Raw genomic sequence first — 21,088 nt, 5'->3', positions numbered from 1 at the left:
TTCTAGTGGTGTTAGGACCCTGCCTGGAAGCGCAGAGCCCTACATGGCCACGTAATTTAAATAGACCGCCCCATACCCAAGGCATCACTGACCATTGAGAAGGACTTGTTAATATAGACACAGGGCCAGATCCTCAACTGGTGTAAATAAGAACAATGAGATGGAATTACACCACTTGACATCAGATGAATATCTGGCCCACCATGAACAACAGCACCTTTCTTGGAGCAGAGACTGGGGGTCAGATCCTCAGCTAATATGAACTACATAACTCCATTCACTTCAATGCCGCTGTGATAAGTTACAGCAACTGATGCTCTGGACCTAGACAGTTACAGGAAGGAATATTTATCGGATTTCTGATTCATCGAGTGGGAGAAGGTCACAAAAGGCTGTGGAATCCCAGAAAGACGTCAAGCAGGGGACCGAAATGGATTCCCAGTCAGTCAGGAGGCAAATGGACAGTCTGTTCATACCCTAGAGTACTGGGCTAATCATGCATCTGCCCAGAAGACTCGTCTCTCTCTGTGAGCCCCTAATTACAATGTGGGATTGCACTAGCGTGGATCTCTTGCTTCTTCAGAGAATAAGCACCCCTTGACACTTTGCTTCAAGGACCCCTACCACCAAGCCATTCATTCTATGATTCTCTGGTCTCCCACTCCTCCAACAGGTCACCGAATGACCTGAGCAGAGGATTGGCTTTGCTCTCTTGACCTCTGGATTGCCTAGCATACCTTGATTTGCAGATTTATTGCAGATCGTCACAGAAAGGAGACTGCTTCTACCGCAGGTTTCTTATTTACTTGCAGAGGGTCCCTTATAACAACGACAGTAGCAGTTACAAGCAACCGCATTTACGATATTCACAGATTGCTCCCTTCTTGTGTTTATCCTCCCAACCCAATCTTGATGGTTTAACTGATGAAGATTTTAACCCTTCAGAGGGAGAGAGATTCTGAAGTAATTGAGCCCACTTAGGGGTTCGGATGTCCTCTTACTTCTATTTTCACTGCAAGTGTTGGGTAAATGTTTATTCCTCGTGTCACCTGAGGTCTGCCAAGGTGTCTGTACTGTAACATTCTAGTTGTATTCCAAGACTTATGGGTTTGCCATTAGCTCCTTGCAGCTTTTCCCCTGTTCACAGTTAGAACTGCCCAAGAGATCAGAACCCCTGCCCACACTGAACATTTCTTTTAAACTCTTTTGATAATAAAGCTTCTTTTCAGACTTAGTGTTTCAGTGTGGAGATTGAACTAGTTCTCCAGGCATTACATGAGCTTCCATTTGACCGGCGGAAAACAGTTCCTTTCAAACTACTTATTCAAAAAAGTAATTTTGTTTCCTGTTTGTTATTATTTTTGCCCACTGAATTTCAGAGCTTGCTGCTTTATCCCCTAAGCCTTCATATATAGGTGTTGGATTTAGGCATCCTGGGGATACTGCCACACACCCTGGCTTGAAGTGGTTTGCATTATATATAGAATTTACAGCTTGTTTAAATGGCTCTCAGCACCCTCGCTGTACAAATTGTTCCAATACCCTTGACCTCATACCCTGTTTTCCTCAATGACATGTCCAATTTGTAAACTTTCCTTCCTATATTTACAATGTGTAAGCAGGGGCTGAACTACTGCTTGCTATCAGCCAACTAAAAGGAGAGAGCTTCTCTGGGGGTGGGTTTGCTCACTCAAATTGTTTAGCTCTGCAAGACAATGAACTGTTAACTGTTGATATGTAAATACAGTTCATGCCGGGATGGGGAAGGAATCCGGGATGTGGTTATGTAAATCCAATTCAGCCAGGGCTGATGGAGGATCAGTTGTTAGAATGGAATGTGATGTATTGTAACTAATTTGGGCTGTTGTGGGGGGTCACAAATCATGCTACCCCTAAAAGTGGGATCTGTAAAATATGACACCAGTGCTTTCAGGAGAGACACCATCACTGTAATAGGTCTCAGATGAACAAGCCTCCCCCTTCCAGAGTTGAGTGAACTGAGGCTACAGGGGGAAAGGGCTTGAGCCAGCCTGCTTCATGCCTGCTAGGCATGAGCTGTAAGACTGGTTCAACCTGCTTTTCCCCCCCACCCCTTGTTTTAAGGATAGACCTAAAGCAGACTCCATCAGGAGTCTTTTTGCTAGTCTAGTGGCAGCTGGAAATTTTTGCCAGCTTAGGTCTAGTTGAAGTTACTAGGGCTATGTCTACACTCACGGCTTCTTGAGCAAGTATGGCCATTCTGTGCAAGAATCTGCAGAGTCCACACTGCCTGCCCGCTCTTGCGCAAGGAAATTTACAGTATGGCATGGTAAGAGAGGGCTTCTTGCGCAAGCGCTATGCTCTTTTTTATCAGGTGTAAGCCCTCTAACTCAGGAGCTCCTGCGCAAGAGGGCAATGTGGACACTCAGCAGGGATTTCTTGCACAATAAACCCCTACGGCTAAAATGGCCATCAGAGCTTTTTTGTGCAAGAGAGCGTCCACACTGCCATGGGCGCTCTTGCGCAAAAGCAAAGCTTGCACATGGCAGTGTGGACATTTTCTTGTGCAAGACTTCTTTCACAAGAACTCTTGAGCAAGATGTTCTTGCGCAGGAAGCCGCCAGTGTAGAGATAGCCTAAGAGCTGAAGTTACTGGTTTGGCCTGGAGCCAGACCCATTGCAGCCAGCAAGATTGCTAATGGGAATGACCGGCAGCAGGCTGGCAGGAGCGGCAGCAGGCGGCCAGCAGAGCAGCTGGTGGGAACGACCAATGGGTGGCTGGCAAGAGCAGCAGCAGGTGGTGCCAGCAGACCACAGGAGCAGCACAAAGGTGGCATGGCCTCAGGCTCAATGAGTGGAGTCATCAGAGTGATGTGTCAGGGTCTGCACTGAGTAGACAGAGCTGTAAGTGGGGCGTTTGAAGTGGGGTACGGAGAAAGTTTGGGTAAATGAATGGAACCCTTTCACTGTTGGACTAGTGAGCCTGAGTGGCAAAGGACATCGATCAATCTATTTGAGCTGGGACGGTTAGGAACTATGTTTGTGGTATTTTTCCAAGCTAATGCCATGTAACTTCTCTCCCTCTTTCATTAAAAGTTTCTTTTCTACACTCAGACTCTGTGCTTGCGAGTGGGAAAGCATTGCCTCTCAAGTGCCCAGGGGTGTGTGAATTTCCCAGGCTACTGAGTGGGGGCTCAAGCCGGTTCTGTGTGAGATGGATGAAAGGGACCCCTAGATATTGAACCTGGCCCTGACGACTGCTGGCACTACCTGGCAGAAGGGTTAAAAATGCCCTTCCAGTTTCCTCCCAGATCAGGGATCTGTATTGTCTTCATTGAGACTCTCTCCCTAAGAAGTAACCTTTAAGTTTGAAAAGTAAGCACTGTCTGTTCTCAAAGCAGCCTTTTATGAGAATTTTTCCCACCAATCTAGCGCAATTATTTAAAAATCTCTAGGTAGACATACAACCAGATCTAAGCCTAGATTAAAAAATAACAAATAGTCTAGTAGCACCTAACAAAACATGTAGGCTGTGTCTAGACTGGCAAGTTTTTCCGCAAAATCATCTGCTTTTGTAGAAAAGCTTGCCAGCTGTCTACACTGGCTGCTTGAATTTCCAGAAAAGCACTGACGAGCTCATGTAAGATCATCAGTGCTTTTCCGGAAATACTATGCTGCTCCCGTTCGGGCAAAAGTCTTTTTCCGAAAGGGCCAGTGTAGACAGCACAGTACTGTTTTCCGCAAAAAAGCCCCGATCGCGAAAATGGCAGAAATGCATCCTGCCAATCTAGACGTGTTTTCCGTTAAAAGCATTTTCGGAAAATCATGCCAGTGTAGATGTAGACGTAGATTGTATCATGAGCTTTGGTGGGCAAAACCCACTTCTTCAGATGACCGGTCATTTTGCCCACAAAAGTTCATGATACCATCTGCATATTTTGTTAGTCTTTAAGATGCTACCAGACTATTTGTTGTTTTTTAAGTTTTTCCTGTTACAGACTAATTTGGCTACCCCTCTGAAGCTTAAGTCTAGATTAATAGTCAGCCCTAGCTCAGGAAGAGTTCCCAACCGTCAAAAGGCTTCCACCAAAGAAGATTAAGAGACATCCTCATTCAAGCCACCCCATGTGGAAAAGCTAGTGTGCCTTCTAAGTCAACAAACTTAGATTCACTGCTACATGTTTGAATCGCTCTCTTTTCTTCTAGCCAGGTACTTCTCCTCTCTCTCAAGTCAGAAGCACCCTTAGATTAAGCCCTATGGCATTCATACCTGGTGCACTGACAAGAATCTTGAAGACCTCTAGCCTGACATCCAAAAATCCATTTTTCCCTCATGACCTTCCAAGAATGACCCCAGCAAAATACAGTCAAGTTAGAGATCAAACTTGTTCATCAGTAAAAATGATGCTTGCAGATAGGAAATGATGTCTCTTCATCCAAGGATCTTGCTTTACACATTTTAATTAAGGAGTCACCATTAATTTGAAATCTAATCAATTAACAGAAAGCATTAAATGTAATTTCAAGTACAGCACTTGACCTAGATTCCCTCCTGGCAAGTTTTGAGGTTTTACAGATACTGTATTTTGTTCTGTATTTCTAAAACACATAATTTCTCTCTACCATTATGTGAAAAACCCAAACACCTGAAGAGCTGTTGACTAGCTAGCTGGTTAAACATGAAAAAGAGTGAAAGTGACAATACACAAAGTGCTGTCAAATGCACAAACTGGAAAAAAAACCAGAAAATACAGGCAGTCCCCGACTTACGCGGATCTGACTTACGTCAGATCCGCACTTACGAACAGGGCTTTTCTCGCCCCGGAGCTCACGGGCGGCGAGTCGCCGCCCGTGTCCTCCGGGGCAAGAAAAGCTTCTCCCGGTCTCCCTGGTCTGCTGGGGGAGTCCAGCAAAGCCGCTGGACCCCCCCCCCCCCCAGCAGACCAGGGACACCCGAGCAAAGCCACTGGACCCCTGCTGCCTGGGCGGCTTTGCTCCTGTCCCCCTAGTCTGCTGGGGGGGGGGGTCCAGCATAGCCGCTGGACCCCCCCCCCCCCAACAGACCAGGGACACCCGAGCAAAGCCGCTGCCTGGGCGGCTTTGCTAGTTTGCCCAGGAGCAAAGCCACCCAGGCAGCGGGACCCCCGCCGCCTGGGCGGCTTTGCTCCTGTCCCCCTGGTCTGCTGGGGGGGTCCAGTGGCTTTGCTGGACCCCCCCCCCCCCCCAGCAGACCAGGGAGACAGGAGCAAAGCAGCACAGGCATTATCCCGCCGCCTGTGCGGCTTTGCTCGGGGGCAAAGGAGCAAAGCCACACGGGCGGCAGGGTCCCTCCGCCTGTGTGGCTTTGCTCGGGTCTCCCTGGCTTTGCACGGGTGTCCCTGGTCTGCTGGGGCGGGGGTCCAGCGGCTTTGCTGGACCCCCCCAGCAGACCAGGGAGACAGGAGCAAAGCCGCACAGGCAGCATCCTGCTGCCTGAGCGGCTTTGCTCGGGGGCAAAGGAGCAAAGCCACACGGGCGGCGGGGTCCCTCCACCTGTGCGGCTTTGCTCGGGTCTCCCTGATGTGCTGGGGGGGGGTAGGGGGCGCAGCTAGTGTGCCCCCCCCCCCAGCAGACCAGGCTTTTGTTGCGGGACGCCTTGGGTAGAGCAGGTGGGGTGCTGCCGGGTTGGTCCTGTGGGAACCTACCGGCAGCGCCCCAGCTGTTCTGTCCCAGGCTCCAGATTCAGCAGCTGTTGAAACTGATCAGGCTGATTCCAGGAAGCTGGGGGCAGAGCAACTCTGCCTCCAGCTTCCTGTAGTCAGCCCTTGGTCAGTTTCAGTGGCAGCAGCTGAATCTGGAGCCAGTTCCAACTTACATACAGATTCAACTTAAGAACAAACCTATAGTCCCTATCTTGTACGTAACCCGGGGACTGCCTGTATTGAACTGAAGTACCAAACTACAGGTTGAGTTTTCTGTGCCAGCAGCTAAAAAAACAGCATTTGACGTGAGAAGTGGGCATCTTCAGGGTCCCATTCTGATCACAGTTACCTCACTGATGACAAGAGACTGGCACAAGTGTAGCTGAGGGCAAAATCTGGCCATTCATATGGGAATAATTGAGAAAGAGTAAATGTGGAATAGGGTCACTTTTCAGAGCAGAATTACTCTAATTAAAATAATTGCAAAACATCATTTTTTCCAGCACGAGAGAATCCACTCCACTACCACCACTTGCAAGGTGAATAATATCCAAGTCACTGCTTCTTGCTTACCTTCACTTCACAGAAGCTAATACCTTTCCCTGCATCTTAGTTCAGCTGAAGAATGAAGTATTGTTGATCATGTGAAGTTCTGGAAACTGCCTTGTTTCCAGCAGAGGATGGGGCAATTCCCTTACATCCCCCAACATCTCACTTGCCTTTGAGCTGTGGCATAAAATTTGGCTGCCTGCCAGCCCCATTCGGCCTTGAGTCTCATCTCTAGGGTATAACTTGGCAGCCCATTCCACTCAACATTCTGGCCTCTGCTCTATTCAGAATGCCTATTGAATAGCCTGCTTGTTCTACCACAACAGAATGAGCCTCTCCTTGACTGATAAGTGGTGCTCTACTTCATCAGAGCTGTTGAGCAGGCTGAAAATGGACTTCTCCAATATGGAGCTTGGATAAGAGAGTGGCTATTGAGAGGGGTTATGCCATGATTCTTGGAAGTCTGGTGGAGGTAGGGCACGGGTGGTAATTAGAGTGGGAGACTGGCCTCCACTGATGAGCCAGTATGGAGGAAAGAAAAGGGGAAGAGGACACAACTAATAGCTTCATGTAGCCATGGCGTCCATTGTGCAGGATCAAGGGGCCAGTCATGCTCCCAGTGAGCTCAAGGAGGAGCCTAGATAAGATAAGGCCTGATATAATATTTTATACATCCCTAAGGAAAGTTAATCAATTAGTATGATAAAAAATATATATGTTCAGTTCCCTTTAACAAAGTCCTTGGGAGAATGCCTCACATTCTTATTTCAAGTAAACATAAAAAATAAATAAGCCCTTCCTCCACACCGCATTGTTTTCACCTAGATGATGGCCTTTATTAGCCAAAACTTAGCAACTGAAATCAGAACAAAATCCAGTTCCATAAAGCCTTTATCAGCGACCCTGCACTGCTGGGATTAGCATAGATTTTGCTGCAGACGTTCTTATTGCGTAACTTGTAGCCTGAACCGTTAACCAGTTTGAGGAGCTGGCAGCTCATTAAGAAGTGTTAGCATGAGACCAGATCCCTCACAACTTTTCACAATGCCTCACACATCTAGTTAACAAGTAGCTTTGAACAGAGTCTCACAAACCTGAGGAGAACAAGGCACGAAATGTGCAGAAGAAGTGATTTGAAAGGCTTCCCTCATCTGATGTTACACTGTATGGCAGCAAGTCGATGTCCTTTACACAAAAGATCATTGTCATCTAATATTGCTGAAACAGAACCAAGAAGGGAGAAACAGTAACCTATTGGTTTATCTGTCAGTAGAGCAATTAGAGTGTGTTTCAGACAGTGAAAAGGCACTGAAATCCAACCTGGGATTTACCACAGGGGAAAATGACCAACTAATGACAGTTGTATACTTAGAATCCTCCTTCCTTATGCTATTAGTTCACTACAAGATGTGAGACTCATTTCCAGTATGAATCAAGGTTTAAAAAAGAAATAGGACCCTACATCCTCACAGTATCTTTCATCCTGTGATGTTTCAAAACTCCTTAGACTTTTTAATGGATACAGATGTGTGTGAGCATGTATGCATGAGCTCATGCAGGGTGGGTACATACAGGTTCACCGATGTGGAGAGGGGGCAAAGAAGGCAGTTGCCTCATGGCCCAGCGATTCGACGCATCTCCAGGTCTCCACCACTACCACCACAGGAGAGACAGCATCTGGAGGCCCTTTGAATCGCTACTGAACCACTGAGCATACATTCTACAGGTACTGCTGAGGGCTAGCTGTCCCCAGCTCTGCTCCTTCCAGCTGAGGCCTTGACCCTTCTGGAAGCATGGAGCTGCCCTCCCTCACCTTGCCCAGGAACCCAGCAAGTCTGTCACCTTCCTTGGGAACGTATGTATTTATCCAGATAGAATTCATGGTCTTGTGTGGTGAATTTGTACAAAACAGCAGTTCTCAATCATTTTCATACTGGGATCCTCTCCAATTATCTCCTCCCAGCAAACTGAAATCTAGCCCTGAGACCACCCCATTCAGCAATATGAGGAGAGCAGGATGGTCACAAGCACCAGATGCCTGATTGCAGCCCCTCCTCCCTGAGAACCCCTGAAAGATTTTATTGGCAGGCAACTATGATTTATGATCATTATTCAGTAGTAGTGAGGCCATTTGCAAGCCATTAGGCAGAACAACTCAAAAACATGCCAACAAAACCTTTAGGCATCATTGTGTATTACATACGTGCCAGATATGTTACAGAAGAACTATTTGAGGAATAGTTTGAAGAGTGTAGCTTTTTTTTAATTGGGACTGTTTTGTGTATCCCTCTATTTACCTTACTTACAATGTGTACAACTCTATAGATCTTTAAGGAGATGAGAAGAGATAAACAATATTTTAAAGCCCTCTAAAAGTAAATTGAAATAGTTTTCTAAATATAAATATATTCCAGCTTTAAAATCCAATACCTCAAAATCTTCTATTGCTAGGCACGAGTGGTGTGTGGACCATTATAAAACTGAAAATCTCCTCTTTCGACTTGTATGCAACCTTTATTTCTAGGGCTACATCTAGACTACAAGCCTCTTTCGAAAGAGGCTTTTTCGAAAGATATTTTTGAAAAAGCCTCTTTCAAAAAAGAGCGTCTAGACTACAACCAGTACTTTCAAAAAAGCCAGCCGTTTTTTGAAAGAGAGCATCCAGGCAGTTTGGATGCTCTCTTTTGAAAAAGCACAGTGTGCATTACACAGCACCTTTTTTCGAAAGAGCGCATTTGAAAAAAGGCGTTCTTCCTCATAAAACAAGGTTTTCCGTGGTCGAAAAAACTGCCACGTTCTTTTGGTTTACTTTTGAAAGACCACAGCAGCAGTCTAGATGCAGGTGAAGTTTTTTTGGAAAAAGGCCACTTTTTTCGAAAAAACCCTGTAGTCTAGACCTACCCTTGGGCTATGTCTAGACTACAAGCCTCCTTCAAAAGAAGCTTTTTCTAAAGAATCTTTTGAAAAAGCCTCTTTCGAAAGAGAATGTCTAGACTACGAGCAGATTTTTCGAAAAAGCAAGCCACTTTTTTGAAAGAGAGACTAGATGCTCTCTTTTGAAAAAGCACAGTTTGCATTCAATTGTGTCTTTTTTCGAAAGAGTACTTTCGAAAAAAAGGTGTTATTCCTCGTAAAATGAGGTTTACCGTGATCAAAAAAACTGCCACGTTCTTTCGATTTACTTTTGAAAGAACGCAGCTGCAGTCTAGATGCAGGTGAAGTTTTTTCGAAAAAAGGCTACTTTTTTCGAAAAAACCCTGTAGTCTAGACATACCCTAGGTGTCCAGGGTACTGTACTTTAAATCAGTCAGTGTTATAGAATTCATTACTGCCTATCCTGGACTTCAGGGCAGCATAATTTTGTGGCAGGGGGTAGGGACATGCTATATTTATGAAAGAGGAGGAAACATTTTGCAAGCAGATTGATTTTTTTAAAAAGCAGAAATGATCTTTCTTAGAGAACTGGCAAGTTTGAGATTAAATTACAGAGTAGATACATTGAATAGGCAAAATGCAGCTTAAGCAGTTGATAAACCCACTTTATTGCATGACTCCACAATTTATCACATGGATATCACCACCACGTACTGGGCTCAGGTATATCTATAATTACAGATAGAATATGTGGATTGTTTCACGTGGCATTGAAACACATTTAATTCTAGGGCAAAACAATGCTGTTTTTTATCATCACTAACTATGCACTACACATCAAGTTCAGAGCATGGACTGAAGAATTTAACAGGCAACTGAAATTTCTTGTTGGATGCTGAAAGTAGCAGCATCGAATCTGGCTAGTTTTAAAAGAGACATGGGATTGTGTCATTACAAGTGCTGTCGATTGATGTTCAGAATTCCCTTCTGAGAGGAAATTTTGAGATTCAAAATCTGATTTTAACCCAAATTGAGGTGAAACATTGAAATGTGAGAATTTCTCAAAAAACAAAACATTCAAAAAGTAATTTGCTACAATTTTATTGAACCTTTTCAACTGTCATCACAAAACTCAAAACAATAATGCCTTTATCAAACCAAAGCATTTTGGCCTAAATGGCATGATTTGAAATAAGGTTTCAATAAGATTTGACTTGTTTGAAATAAGATTTGACTTGTTTGTTAAACTAATATATTTTAATATATTATAAAATAACTGAATTGATAAACAAAATTAAATATTTTGATCATTTCCCACAAAAATTCAGAAGGAATCAGCACATTCCCATGCAACATTTCAATTTATTCAAATCGACTTTTCTGACAGAAAACTGTTCAATGAGAAAATTTTCAACCAGCTCTAATTATAAGCTAGCAAGACCTCCATTGTAGGTGTAATCTGAAAGTCGGGAATTATAGTGACCCAGTTCTGGTACACTAGTTCACTGTTGACTCAGTGGGAAAAATGTCAAGGATTTAGGAAAAGAACTTCAAAGGCACTAAGAGCAGTTAGATAGAACTCAGTGGAATTTGGGCATCTAGCTCCCGTTTGTGCCTTTAAAAATTTCCCCCTCATTCGCCAACACCACCTCTTGAGTTTTCTTTGATGGTGTGACAAACAGGGGAGAGCTTTCTACCCAAAGACCAGGCCTGAATTGCCTTAGATTTATGAAAACTGACAAAACGTTACCCCGGGATGGCCACCAACCAAATAATGCCTTGTCATCACACCATGCCCACTTGTGGGCCTCTCGTTCCTAGTTGTTATGTCAATATTAAGCACTAAGTTTTGAGAAAGACAAATCCATATCAATTTCAAACACTCTGCTCCTATGGACAGAAATGCTGTAGAGGAAATTGCCATCACTGGAAAAGGAGCAGTCTGTTGAAATTAAATTTAAAAAGGATAGAGTAAAATGTATTGATCCCAACCTTTCCAGAATGTAAAATATTAACCATAGGACCTTTCCTTTGCACAAGACACAGCTGTTAGGTCAATTAAAAACAAGAGAAAGCTCACTGCAAACACATGGAAATCTGCTGAGATTTAAAACAGTCTTTTGCTTCATCTACTTTTCATAAGAAAAAAACCCTCTCTGATTTCAATTAATTTAAAAAGGAGCTTAATTTAAATATGTTAATAGAAGAAAGGGACTTTGTTTTCTCTTCATGAGTGAATTAATATGAAGGGAGCAGTATATTGGTCACAACTTGTAAGCAGACTAGCTGAAATGAGACAATATATACTAGATGTATAGGTTTCATGGCTTTTTTTCAGATTACAAACACCTCTGCCCCCAATTCTGACATTCTCTCTCTTATAAGTTCCACATATATGTAATAAAAACCATCTGGCACACTGGGAACTATATGATATATTGTAAAGCCTTTTAATAAATACATTTATCATATAGTTTTGTCTGCTTCATCTGCACTCTGCCTATCAATCCACATCCTGGGATTTATTCTAATATTCCCACCTCCATTAGCAACTCTGAACAGTAGCTTTTGAGGGAATAGATGCCACAAATGTGTTTTCTCCTTCTCCCTCTAACTGTGGGATTTCCCCACCCACCTGTTAAAAAGAAAATTACCCCAACCTGAGACTAAGGATGTAAACAACTAGTTGAGTAGTTGACTATCTGAGAAGCCTAGGCTTATCGGGTAGTCGAGTCACTACTTGACTAGTTACTTCACCTCCCCTTTGCTGCCTCTGATATAGAAGCAGCAAGGGGAGGGCAGGAGGCAGTGCTGAGGCGAGCCAGCCTAAAAGCTGGCTCCCCCCAGCACTATCTCCACAGGGAGGCAGGGGAGACAGAGGCACAGCGGGGGACCCGGCGCAAGCCCGAACTGAGGAGTCCTGTATCATGTTTTGGCCAGTGCCCTAAATTACATTCACTCTGAATATCAAATAAGAGAGAAGATAGTTAGAATAACAGACAATGAGCCATATTTCCTCAAAGCTATCAGAATGTTTGGCAACAAAAACCACCAGAATACTGAAGAAGGCAGTCTGGAACCAGAGGAGGAAACTGATGATGATGATGATGATGATGATGATGATGATGATGATGATGAAGAAGAAGAAAATGTATTTTACAAAACTGCAGACATCCTGGACGCAGATAACGGCCTTGAGTATCACCTGCCAAAACACCACCCTTGTGCCTACTTCTTGTTGAGCCTAGTTTCACCTGTAGGTGTTGTATAGGCTGAATCAAAGGACACCTACAAAAAGCTGGCCAGGTTCACTTTTGCCAAATGCCAAGCACTTTGGAATAAAACTGGACACTCGGCTATTGGAGTAGAAATGGTAGAAGTAGAATGCAAGCTACAGTCCATTCAGACAAACCAGACAAGTTGGAATGCTACGTTCATGGCTATGGAGAAAATTCTGTGCATACTGAATGAACAAAGAGAAGGAGCCGTCAGAAATGTGTTTGCAGCACTGAAAATTAACATGAACATAGTGGTTCTCTTCTTTATACTTTACTTTTAAAAAAAAAACTTGATTAACATTAATTAACAATGTCTATTAACTATTCTACAGGCGGAATCCAGCAGAGCTGGCCTTCTTGTCAGAATATGCCATAGTCATGAGCCCAGATGCGAAGGCACTAAATATTCTCCAACAGAAACCAGCGCACAAATGGTATGTCTGCTTCCTACACTATGCCAGCTAGATTCAAAACTGCAAAGGCTCCAGATGTACTCCAAGATCTGTAGGCCACTGGTAGCTATGCTTCAGTGTGGCATTAAGAAGCATTTGGGTTTCAGAACCCAAAGTTGATCAAAGCTGCCATCTTGCTGCCAAAGTTTAACACTGCTTAGACCAAGGATGATGCTGTGATTAGAAAAGGTAAGAGACTGTGTTAAAGAAGTACAGCCTGTCAATACAGGCTCTCCCAGACAATATAGCTGCAATAGGGTGATAGAAAAAACTTTCAGTTTGACTGGTTGTTTTTAAGTGAGAATGTTTTTAACCTACTAGCTAATATTTATATGTTAAAAATAAAACACATATGTTTAATTAATTTGTCTCTTGTTTAGTTCTACACTGAAATGTTATGAGGGAAAGCAGGTTTATCCTTGGATTGATTTAAAAGAGCCAACTATATCAGATAGCTCATTAGTTGGCAGCATAATTTTTCTATAATGTTATTTAGTTTCCTAATTAACCCCAGTTTTTATATTAGTTCTCATTCATTTATTTTCTAATACAGGTCTTGACTCCATCAGACAACAGATGGAGCCCCTACTGGACCCATTTGAGCAGCAGAATGGCTCCTCTGATGATGAGGACTTCTTTGCTTCAGTGAAGTCCTCTTGCACAAATGAAACAGCAAGGCAACTTGATGGGTATTTAACCTGCTCAGCAGACACCATGGATCTGCTGGGTCCTTTCCTACAATCAGGGAGGTGTCCATCAGGCCTAACACACCTCTGCCTGCCTTAGCTGCCTATGAGAGACTCTTCAGTGTTGCTGGACTCATATTTTGTCCTAGGAGAGCAAGGCTTGACTGATCATTTGGAAAATCAACTACTTCTAAGATTGAACAAACGTTTTTGTCATTAATCATTGCAACGCTAAAATCTAAAAATACATGCTTGTGAATGTGGACAAAATAAATACATTTCTGTAATTTGACTCCTGTATTTACATTTGGTCACTCTTTAGCTTTATACATAAAATCTATGACTACATTTAAATTTCAGATTTGAAATATAAATGTTTAGTGTATGTGTGCATATAGTATATAATATATATACATGCACACACACATATATACACATACATACACATTATGTGTGTGTGAGAGAGAGAGAAAGAGAGAAATAATGCTTCCCTATGATAACTCGGTTGTTTAACCATAGATTTTCACGGGATGGCTACTTATTACTTCTCTTGATACTTGAGTACAATTCAGACACTATACTTTTGTACTTTTACTCAAGTAGTATTTCATAAGGGTACTTTGACTTTTACTTAATTACACTTTTTTCAAAGTAGCAGTACTTTTACCCAAGTAACTTTTTTGGGTACTTTTTCTACCACTGTCCATCTGTGAGTAATGCAACATTTCATGCCCATGTCTATGAAACGCTGTACATCATGTATTTCTTGAATACCTCAAAGATTGTGTATGCAAGTGCCATGCACATCAAAAGAGTTGCAGTATGTGAAAATTACTCGTGTATGTGTAGAATGCCTAGCAAAGTGTTGCCTGAAGTGCAACTCCTAGGGAAATCACTGGGAGGATTGTCCCTCCAAAAAGCAAGGGGATAGATGAAGATGCACATATTTGAGCTAAGAGAGGTGTCGTGATGACCAGTGTCCTTGCTTGGCTACTTTTTATATGTGACTGTCTCTGGGCAAGGGAACACATAGAAAAACATCCAAACCCTAGTGCAGCTTAAATGTAATCATCATGGACAAATGCAGAGCACTTGCAGAGAAAGAGCTGGTAGGTTCTACCTCATTATCTCTTAACTGGTTGAGTGCCCCATCACTTCACAGTTTACTGGTTTCTGTTTTGCTTGCTCTCGTGGCAGGTTCTCAGGAGCCATGGGATTCTTTTCTGGACTTTTAATAGATGGCTTCCAAAATATTAGGAGTGTCTCAAGGCCCATCAACAGATAAGTTGCCCAGAGGGGCCCAAAACATGCCCAGAGAAGGGGTAAGAGAAGTGCTGTAAACACAGGGGATGTAACAAGAGATGAAGTCAGAGATATCAGCTGGGGCAAAGCTGTGCAGAGCTTTGAATGGGAGGACAAGAAATCTCAACTTGATACTTAAGTAAGCAGGCAGCCAGTGAAGGAATCAAAGACAATGGATGACATGGTCTAAATAGTAGATGAAGAAGATACATCCAGCATTAGAAATTTAGAAAAACTGGTGGTGCAGCCGTGATGTGAGTATCAGTGTGACCAGAGAAGAGGAAGTGGTAGTTGAGGAAAAGGTCTGAGCTGTAAGTAAACTAAGTCATGCCACATCCATTCATTCAATTTTTACCAAGTCCTTCATGCGCAAAACTCCCATTGATGGGAAGTGATTTCACTGGGAATTTTTCCTGAATCAGAACTGAATAAGGCCTTCAGGGTTTGGCTCGTCTTAATTCTTGATGACTAGAACCATGAAATCCCCAAACAGAAGGAACTGCTATTGGAAAGAGAAATGTGAGAACACGGATATTGTAGTCAAAAGTAATTTAAATGGTTTGAATTTTTACGAAAATCAATTGTAATTCCAGTTAGAGGTGCTTTAAAATGACTTGTTTCTGTATTCCCAAGGTAAAAAAGCTCCAGCAAATTCTGTCCAAACCTGATTAACTTCCCATTATTGGGATAAATGTATCCAATAAGCAATCACATCCCCTCTGTTTGTCTCTATATTAGTTATTTAAAGGCTATTAGATTTAAAAAAAAAAAATCAAGATCCTTCCTCTGACTGATAATTTGAAAATAAGCACTTTGTTATTCAGACTGATTGTATTTCAAAATGCTATGTCAAAATACAGAAAAGAAAATATAATCACAATGAATCAAAAAGTCATCACTTTGCAGTACATTTCAGAGCACTTTTTAGATATTCCTTTGGTCATTTTAGAAACCAAAATGTGGGGGGAAAACTCCTTCAGTCTATGCAGGAATCAGAGCTCTCCTTCTGAGCTTGTATCTGATCCCCAGAGCTGGCAGAAGCTGATAATATGTAGATGGACAAGAGCTTCTTTCACTATCATAGGACCAATAAAATAAAATAAAATAATTGCATTTGGATCATTAATTAAGGCCTAAGAGAGGCAGAAGTTAGTTTTTGCTTGGGGGCTATAGGCCTGATCCAAAGTCTATTGAAGTCCACTGATACACGATCAGGCTCTTCCTCATGCAAAGTGCTTAGGGCTTTCGTCTGCTGTGGAAGTCAACAGCAGCTGACAGTGCTCAGTAGCTTACTAAATCAAGCCATAAATCTCTATGCACACCTTCTGAGGTTGTGTTTCAAAGGAATTTCCCAAGTGGAAATTCCAATACAAACCTTCAGCTGGTTTATACTGGTTTGTACAGAAGGGCCAGTTCCTCAGGATCAAGCGATCAATACATCTGTAGTTCTATTCTTAAACCTAGTTACCAACTATATCTGTTGGAAAATAAATGAAAATGATCAGCAGATTATTGTTGTTCAATTGTGATTTCAAACTCTGCAGAACCAATTTGCATGAATTTCCAGTTTATGAAGCTCAAATTAACCCAATTTCCCCATACCTGAATTTCAGTGTGACTTGGTGAGCAAGGATTGGGTTCAGTGGTTTCAAGCCTATTTGTGTGGGCTTGCATCAGTTCACTAGTTCACCAGAGCAGAAAGGGATCACAGACCTTGGCTGTGATGCAGCCAGAGAACTCTGATCTTGGGGAAATTAATGTCTTCTTTCAGAGCTAGTATTATGTGAAATAAAACATAAGAGCAATAATGAACCAGTGGGGGGAATTCTAGGAAGAGTGTACAGGTATCTTCCAGGAACACACAGAAGTTATGGAGCCAGAAAAGAACTCTGATTTTAGCTAAGCTACTTCCCCCATGTAAAACTAGCCTATAAATATATAATGTGCATTTTATTTTTATCATATCCCATTCACTGCTTTGGCCATTTGAGCCCTTTTTATTGGAAGGACTGAATTTGGGGGACAATTCAAAAAAATATGAATCGGTTCTTATCATCCCACACTCCTCTCAGAGACTAGAATGCTCTTTTTAGGTTTGATCAGTGGAGCATTGAAATATCACCTCTTTGCCATTGAAATTCTCTTCAGGATGATGAGAGGATGTGACTGTGTATATGTTTCCTGTAATTTCACTGTCTCTCTCTTGGGCGATTGTTATTCCAAGCTCCATCTCCCATTTACTTTTGATTATTTCTGTCTCCTTTTCATCTCCCTCCCAATATGACCTTTAAGAATCCACAAAACTCACATTAGGACAGTGCAACAGATACTTCCAGACAGGTTTGGCTAAAGCAAAGCAAAGTCTTCTTGGGCATTGGGGTTCATTTGGGGGGGGGGAGGGTTAAATTAATGGCACCACATTCTGAAGTCAGCATCTGTTTTATAATTTAGTTTTGTGGAATCCAACTCAGATCCAAATAGAACAACACAACACCAAAATTCCTGCCAACTATCTTGTCTGTTACTTGTCTGTCTCCCTGGACTAGACTCCCCTCCTCCACTAATCAGCATGCTCTCTTTCAGTTCACTTAGCTGACTCCTTAACTTACTGTATGCCTGGTTCAAGAACTTTTCTTCCCAGATGGAAGCATGATCTGTAACAGCTTCTTTGGCCAATAAGGATTCAGACTGCCCTTGTCAGTACCCTTTTGCCAGACCGTGGCAATTAATACACACCAACATTTTTGTATACTATCATTACAAACTCCTCCCAGTGTACAGAGAGAGTTGAGGTGAGCCCATTCTCTCTCCATTGAGCCTCAAAAGTCATCATACGACTGTGATTACTGTTCTAGAGTTATTTGAGTTTAATACATCTAGATTACTAGACTCTTCAGGTACATCTGCATTGTAATTAGAGGTGTGACTGCAGCACATGTAGACATACCCAAGTCAGCTTTGACCTAGCTATTTAAACAACAATAGCGGTGAAGTCACAGGAGTGTGGGTTAGCAGACCACATACAACCCAGGGTCCAGGCAGGCTTGTACAGCCCACACTCTATGCTCCTCTGCTATTTGCCATTCAAGCTAGCTAGATCAAAGCTAGCTCAGGCACCTCTGTATGTGCTGCAGTCACACGCAGATGAGATTGCAGTGTAGCTACAGAGTCTAAGAATCCCTATGGGTGTATCTTCACAGAAGAGCTTAACTTGAAATAAGCTATGCAAATTAAGCTACATCAATTGCGTAGCTTATTTTGAAATAGCTTATTTCGAGTTTTGGTGCTGTCTACACAGCACTTACTTCGAAATAGAGCACTCTTCCTCCAACTTCCCTTGCTCCTCATACAATGAAGGTTACAGGAACTGGAGTAAGAAGTCCTCCAGCTTGACAATATTTCAACATTATTTCAAAATAATGTTGCTTTGTAGACATACCCTAAATGAAAAAATGTAGACAAGGTCAGAGTTATAAGTATTCATCTAATTAACAGTATTTAGAGTTGTAAGCAGGTGGAGACAGCAATCAATCAGATCCCCACATACCAGTGTGTGATGCTATAGGTTTGGTTTTTCTTCCACCTGAAAATATGGCATTTGCTTTTGAAGAACCCAAATCAGGAATGGCACCAAGTATTATGGAAGCTGCTGCTATAAACAGTTTCATACCAGTTATGTCCCTGGGACTATCAAGTGGTATTTACAAAATGAAAACATCAGAAAATCTCCAATTTTATTCTGTCCAAAACTGTGGTCACTAAATACTTGGGTGATTTTTTGAGGCAGGATACAGTAGAATGGGGCTTCACTATTTAAAATGCTTGTGTTGATTTATATGACCTAATCTATGAGCTGGAGAAAGATCAAGAAAGAACAATGATGAAATGCCTTCCTGATCACCCTTTTCTTACCATTTACTTCTTAATTACAGGAGAAGAAGATTTTATAAAGTAGCTTCTTTCCTTCCTCCTGTAGAGTTTGTTGTAAACAACCAATGTTACTCTGATAAGAAACAAAAAAAGTCATTGGCTTTTCTCACTTTTCATTGCTTTCCCAGTGGCAAATGGAAAAATGAAAGAGGAGAAAGGAAAAAAAAAGAGGGATGTTAGAAACAATTTTTTTCCAAAAACTGATTGTGGATTTTTTGCTTTTTTCTTCAAACATCAAAAAATATCAAAAGGAATAAAATATCATTTATAGAAGAAGGTCATTTCCTGTAAAACGTTTTTATAGGAAATGATGGAAACTTTGAACAACTATAAATGAGATGTGAATGCCTGCAGGGATTTTAAAAAAACACACCACAGAATTTGCCCTCTTTAAAAAAAAATTAGTCCCATGTATCACAGAATCAGGATGAAATATTTTAATTTTGCTCTCTCGGATGCTTTCCCCAACACTGATTATTTGGAATACAGAATCACTTATATGACTGTGTAGAGAGTACCATCACTGTACATAGCAGGAGGAGATGTGTCAAATTAAAAGCTCTACTTAGAAAACTAGCAATTTGAACACAGAAGTACAATGTAATATAATGAAAATAAGAGCAAGCACAAAAGACAGGAATTTTCCTAAAGCACCCCGAACGGGGGGCTACACCCACCCCTATACATTTCCCCAACCCTGCCCTCCCCTGATTGTCAATAAGTTACATTGCTTTGTTGTCCAAGGGATCAATTTTGTCTGGCATTGGGTTACAAATCACTTGAATACTGGAATAATGAAATGTTGTTATCCTTATTATATGAGTAAAGGACAGCAGAACTGTATTTAGCCTAACCTAATTGAAGTAATTGCCTTCAATTGAAATACATTGACATAACAAAAGAACTATGAAAATAATAGGTAGCAGATTTAAAACAAACAAAATGAGGTATTTCTTCACACAGTGCACAGTCAACCCGTGGAACTTCTTGCCACAGGCTGCAATGAAGACCAGGACTTTAACAGGGTTCAAAAAAGAACTAGATATATTCATGGAGATTAGGTCCATCAACACTTATTATTCAGGATGGCAGGAATAGTGTCCCTAGCCTCTGTTTGTCAGAGGCTGGGAATAGGTGACAAGGGAGGGATCATTGGATTGTAACTAGTTACAGAGCTTATTAGGCTTCATAGAGAGACTTTTGTTTTGTTAAGTGATCAGTAGAGCTGAAATCACAGATACTCAGATCTAAGTGCTTATACCTGTTATGGGGCAGTATTTCTGGGGAAGAGAGAGCTCAGCCTGCACTAGCAGTGAGGTTTCCCAACTGGGAGCTGGAACCTCAAGAGACCAACTTGCAGAGGTGGCAGTGGCAGCAAAAGGTGATGGCACGGAGCCATTGGTAACAGAGCAGTAGAATGAACAGTGGCACAACAAACAATAGTGGCCTGAGTAAGTATAAGCCGCCATCTCTCCCTTCCGTCACCTGGGAGGTGGACTCATGTGAAAGTAGCTCCAAATTCTGAGTTTCCACTAATCAGGGACCATAGTAAGTGTTGTGTGATGGAAGGGAAAACGAGGGGCACATTATAGGAGCTATCGACTATCTTTGTTGGACTATGTTTTAGTGACTGCTCACAAATGCTAGATTTGTGAGTGGGAAACCTATATAAATATATGTTTCCAAGTAAGCTAAGATTTTTAAAATGTGTTATTTGCTAAGGTCTTTATCTCACATAGTTGCTTATCTTGGGGAGTTTCTGTTCTAAACATTTTCATTATAATAATTTTTACATAAGAATGGTCACACTGTCAGACCACTTGTCCATCTAGCCTAGTGGCTGGCTTCCTACAGTGGTCAGTGTCAGGTGCTTCAGAGGGAAAGGGAAGGAAGAGAACAGGGTAATCATCAAGTGATCTATCCTCAGTCATCCAATCTCAGCTTCTGACAAACAGAAGCTAGAGACACTTGGGCCGTGTCCAGACTCAGGGGTTTTTTCGGGAAAAGTAGCCTTTTCCCAAAAAAACTTCCCCTGCGTCCAGACTCAAGACGCGTTCTTTCGAAATTATTTCGAAAGAACGCGGCTTTTCTTTCGATGGCGGTAAACCTCGTTTCACGAGGAAGAATGCCTTCCTTCGAAAGTTCCTCTTTCGAAAGAAGGCGTTCTTCAATGTAAAGAGGCCGTCTTCGAAAGAGAGCATCCAGACTCGCTGGGTGCTCTCTTTCGAAAAAGCGGATTTCTCTTTCGAAAGATCCGCCTGCAGTCTAGACGCGATCTTTCGAAAGAGGCTCTTTCGAAAGATGCTTTCGAAAGAGCCTCTTTCGAAAGAAGCCTGCAGTCTAGACATAGCCTTGGA

The 21,088-nt window shown here is 42.2% G+C and overlaps 1 long non-coding RNA gene across 1 annotated transcript in view; it reads left to right on the top strand.

Annotated features, from left to right (window-relative positions):
• LOC112543988 (uncharacterized) overlaps window positions 1-13,574 on the top strand; it is a 74,642-nt gene extending 61,068 nt beyond the window's left edge. Inside the window, exons 6-7 of the long non-coding RNA XR_012901666.1 lie at window positions 12,694-13,002; window positions 13,367-13,574. This is a non-coding gene — a long non-coding RNA (uncharacterized LOC112543988). The remainder of the gene's footprint in view (window positions 1-12,693; window positions 13,003-13,366) is intronic.
• The last annotated feature ends 7,514 nt before the right edge of the window (window positions 13,575-21,088 follow it).

The sequence above is a fragment of the Pelodiscus sinensis genome, chromosome 2 (genome assembly GCF_049634645.1).
Source record: "Pelodiscus sinensis isolate JC-2024 chromosome 2, ASM4963464v1, whole genome shotgun sequence".
In the NCBI taxonomy this organism is placed as follows: domain Eukaryota; kingdom Metazoa; phylum Chordata; order Testudines; family Trionychidae; genus Pelodiscus; species Pelodiscus sinensis.
This window is presented reverse-complemented; position numbering and strand designations above follow the sequence as displayed.